Here is a 4851-nt window from a genome sequence, read left to right as displayed (position 1 = left end):
CAGGGGGTGTGGAGTGTTAGGTTAGAGATACTGGTTAGTCTTCCTGCCCTAAGCAAGCCCCTACATAACCAAACTGAGAACAATTGTTGGGGCAAAAGTGATACCCATATAGATGGTTACTCAGTCTGTCAAATACATACCTTTCATCATAGGAACAAACAACAAAATGGTTTCCTTTGAGGAATCGAGGGGTTTCCTGTTTGGGTTATAGGCCTTACAATGTGAGTTGCCTTTTTATCCTATAGGCATATATTACTTGGATAAGTATAAAGTTGGTTTTAAAAATTAGTGAACTTAGAGGTTATAAAAGCAGAGTACACAAATACTCCTTTTAAAAAAAAGGCAGAACCAAAAACAGGAAGACGGTGATGGTGTTTTTCTTGATATCATTCAGAACTCATCTATGTGTCCCGTGTCTCATAACAAAGTAGGGGCCTCAGGACCCTCTGCCAGGCTCACTCCAGCCAACATCTCCTCTCTCTACAACCGCTCCCCACATGCTGTCTAAGCTCTGCTGGGCCACTTCGTGTTCCCTTTCCAACTCCTGTACTTTCTCTCATGGAGCCTTTCCTTATAGTGCAGTTATTGTTCCCCTTCTGTTCACATTCTCTCTCTCTCTCTCTCCTCTTTCTCTCTCTCTCTCTCTTCCCTTCACAAACTCCTCTTGTTCTGTCCCCATCCCTACCTATTCATATCTCAGCTCATGGATCATAGCATTTCCCCTTTCTTTTAATTGCTATGGTATTGCCCTTTATACCACTTACCATAAGCAGCCTTGCATCACAGTAGATTGTGAACTTGTCCTGTCTTTGTTAAGAGCCAGAAGGTGACATATTGCAGTGATATTTGTTCCTCCAATAGAGCCTGGGAGAGTGCTGGCATATTCCAGGTATTGACTCAGATACTAATTGAATGAATAAATTAATCTTTCATTAAATGTGAAATCTGTTCAGTCATATGGCCCAATGCTAAACTTCTGTATCCATGACAGTAAATAGGACTGGAGGTAAGGTTTCTGTGTTTTAATTTTAAGACAGTTTATGTGCTTTCTCCTACGGGGGAAGATCATGCTCAGAGCCCAGAGGGTAAACTGCTCCCTAAAGTTGTTCTCATGTTGCCTCTCTGAGGAACATGAAACACTTGTCACCTGGAGGTTGACGTTTTTATTTGTCTCTGCAGGGGTTACAAGTAGCCTGGCACTGAGGAAAGTGTTGCAAGCAGGACATCACCTGGCCTCCAGGTAGAGAAGCTCCTGGACATGCCCTTGCACCTGAGGGGCAGTAACACAGCTCAAGGTGTAGCAGGAAAAAGGGAAACCTCTCATGAGGCCAGACCACTAATATAAAAAGGAATCAATAAACACTCAATGGCATAACATGGTCACCTAGGTACTGAGGTGCAGCTTGGACTGGCACCCACAGCTTCCTAAGCTAAGCTCTGTTCTATTTCATCACACTTTATGTCACATTCCCCACATGTCTTTATAGCCATTCAAATTATCACCTCACCAGTTATCCCAGTATTACCAAATACTTGCCATTCATACCGATAACCAAATGACCATCAGTATTATGGTGTGTACAAACAGCAGAGTGCCGCAGAGCCATTAAACAGAATAAGGTAGAATCTATGAGATCTGATCCAGGGAGGGCTTTAACATACATTGCAACAGGAAAAAGTTAGTGTGGAATAGGATTTCCCCCTTTATGTCATTCATTACTCAAGTACCAACTTTTCAATAAGGCTTTTCTTAACCACTGTACTTATAATAGCAAATACTGCCCACTCTTGTTCCTGGCTTTTTCTCCATTAGCATTTATCCCTACTTGACATAATATATATTTTATTCATTTGTTTATGATCTACCTCCTCTACTAGTATGCAAGCTGCACGAGGTATTTTCTGTGTTTATTTACTGTTTTTCCTCCTAGTGCCTTAGAATGACTGGATGCATATGGTAAAAAAGTTTATTATTTGCACAGCACAGTTCTGGAAGTCTACCAAGCCCAGCAGTAGTTATCTCTGAGCAGTTGAACTAGGAGTATGTGGGTGGAAGACTAACTTTGAGAGTATGTATCTCACCATGTATGTGTATTGCTTTTTAAAATAAAAACACTAGCTTAATCCCATTTAAAGTGTTCCTCAAATGGCTATAATGAAATAGAGGTTATTTAGTCAGCGCTAGTTATTTCTGGATCTGAGATAATGAACACCATTCACAATCTCTCTTCTTTGTAGAAGTCAAGTTGTAAGTGGGCCACATTTTAAGCCCATGGACTTTATATTTTAGGAAACCTTTACCAACACACTTCTCTGTCACAGTGGTGCCGGCTGTAGTTATGCTTGGGGAGGGGGTTGTTTACATCAGATACATTTATATCTTCTAACTTTCAGGTAGATGAGCCAGGCAGGTTACTTGACCACCCTGAATCTGTTTCCTTGCCTATAAAATTGGGATAATTTTTCCTATGAACAAAGGGTATTGTCCAAGCAAAACAGAATGGAGTCTGTATATTCAGTGTCTAGCAGTATCTGATTCAAGGCGGGGCTCCCTTTCCCTGCAGAGGTGCCTCAGATAGAAGACTCTTAGTGATGTATTCTTGGCTATAACTACTACAGGTGTGGTCCCAATATCATCAAGGCGTTTATTAGAAATGCAGTCTCAAGCCTCGCCTGATCTAATGAATCAGAATCTGTACTTTAACAGAATACCCAGGTGATTCTTACGCACAGTAAGGTCTGAGCAGCTGTTTTTAAGCTTCTTGTAGCAGTGTTCCAGACAGGTTTAGGTTACTCATGTATTTATTTTCTGTATTTTATGATACTTGCTATCTTAGGGCCTTGGAGACCCAGGTGAAGGCACGTCTCTTCCCGGGGTGCCCTAATTTCTAGAGATATAGAGATAGCAAACACTTTGCCTGGGGCTACAAACACTTTGATAAACAAACCAAGCAATCCTGAGTCTATGTCCCCACCAGCCTCACCTTATCAGGCTCCTGCAGTCCAGAACATGATCCCCCTTCCCTAAATCACCAGAGGGCTAGTATTTGAACAAGTAGGAACCAATCCTGTACCCCAACCCACTGAAATTATTTTTTTAAATGTTTTTATTGATTTAGAGAGAGAGAGGAAGGGAGAGAGAAACATCCATGAGAGAGAACCGTGGATCAGCTGCTTCCTCCATGCCCTCTGCTGGGGATCGAGCCCACATCTCAGGGCATGTGCCCTGACAGGGAATTGAACCGGAGACCTCTGGGTGAATGGGACAGCACTCAACCAACTGAATCACACTGACATTATTGAAACTGTCCATTCCTATACCTTCTTACCTTGCCTTGCTTTGCCTTTCCTGTGGAAACCACAGTGAAGGCTGTTGGCCATGTTTTCCCCTCACTCCCTCTGCTCCTGACCTACTCTGGCGCCTGCCCCTGTGGCCCAGTGTGGCTCGGCCTGGTATTGCATACCCCCCTCCTCTTGGGAACTGTAAGTAGCAAACTATCTTTTCAGTGGCAAACATGCCATAATTTGAATAAAACCAAATCCCAGGTACATTTTAAAACAAGGCTGCCCTTTTAAATTTTTTCCTAGTTCACTGCCACCTGCTCCCCCTCCCCCTTTGACTTGCCAGCTTCATTTTCACTTGAAGAAGTGTGAGGGTGCCCAGCAGAGCCAGATGTTCCGGTGTGGCATGACTAACAGGCTGAAACATGGGAGGATGCTTAAGCCACCTCATCAGCCTAAACTTACTTTTAAATAAAGATGATCAAGGATAACCATGAACAAGGTTGTAAATCTGCTTAATGTAGTGTGACTACTTTGAATACCAATAATGCTCCTTAAGCACAGCTTTGAACACTTCAGAAACTGCGATTAGAAATGATTAAGACTTTCACGATAATGGAACCGTTTGAATGGAAACACACAAACTTACTGACAGTATTCTGAGGTGTTAAGGGAACAAATGAAAACCTGCCATCCACATCCATTCATTTTCCCTGTGGCTTCTTAATATGGTAGCTATGCTTTAGGTGGACACGTCTCCTGTCGCCATGCCGGCTCCCTCCCACATGGGCATTACCTCTTATCTCCTTGTTTGGAAAAGATTCTTGGTATGTGGCAGTGAGCTAACTAAAGCTGAGGTTAATAAAAGCAAACGTTAAAAGAAGATAAAGGGGGCTTTTCTCCCTGTGACTCAAAGTGAAAAAAATACAATAAGGATTATCTTTTTCAGAAATATTCCGTATTTGTTAGATAAGATGATGAGAATAGAAGATAGTAATTTTATAGTAACATTTCCCTTATAAAAGCTTTACTACCATCTTATTAAGTAATTAGAATTTGATAAGCAGCTTTTAATTAGAAATATTAGACAAGGAAATTTTTCATTGACTATCAGAATTGTTTCCATAAGAAATAAACCCTTCTCACCACACACACACACACACACACACACACACACACACACACACGTAACTACATGAGGTGATATATAGTGTTAACTCACTTTATTGCAGTAATCATTTCACAATATACAGTATATGTATATTACATCATCATGTGCACACGTTAAATTGATATGATTTTATTTGTCAATTATAGTGCATTAAAACTGGAAAATATAAGTAAAGAAACCTATTTGTTATGACCACAAAAAGAAACTTTGGCTGCAGATGTCAGGTTTTGCTCCCCATAACTGGCCCTACTAGAGTCACTGTACTGCCCAGGCAGTGTCTACAATCTGACTTGTGGCCTATAACAGTGTCCCCTGAAACCACAGGCTTGTTTTTCAGTAGGTATTTTGTTTGCTCCTTGACCCTTTTCCAAGAAACCTCATTTGCCCAGGGAGTGTGG

Source organism: Myotis davidii, unplaced genomic scaffold (assembly GCF_000327345.1).
Source record: "Myotis davidii unplaced genomic scaffold, ASM32734v1 scaffold70, whole genome shotgun sequence".
Classification (NCBI taxonomy): domain Eukaryota; kingdom Metazoa; phylum Chordata; class Mammalia; order Chiroptera; family Vespertilionidae; genus Myotis; species Myotis davidii.
Note: the sequence above shows the minus strand (reverse complement) of the source record.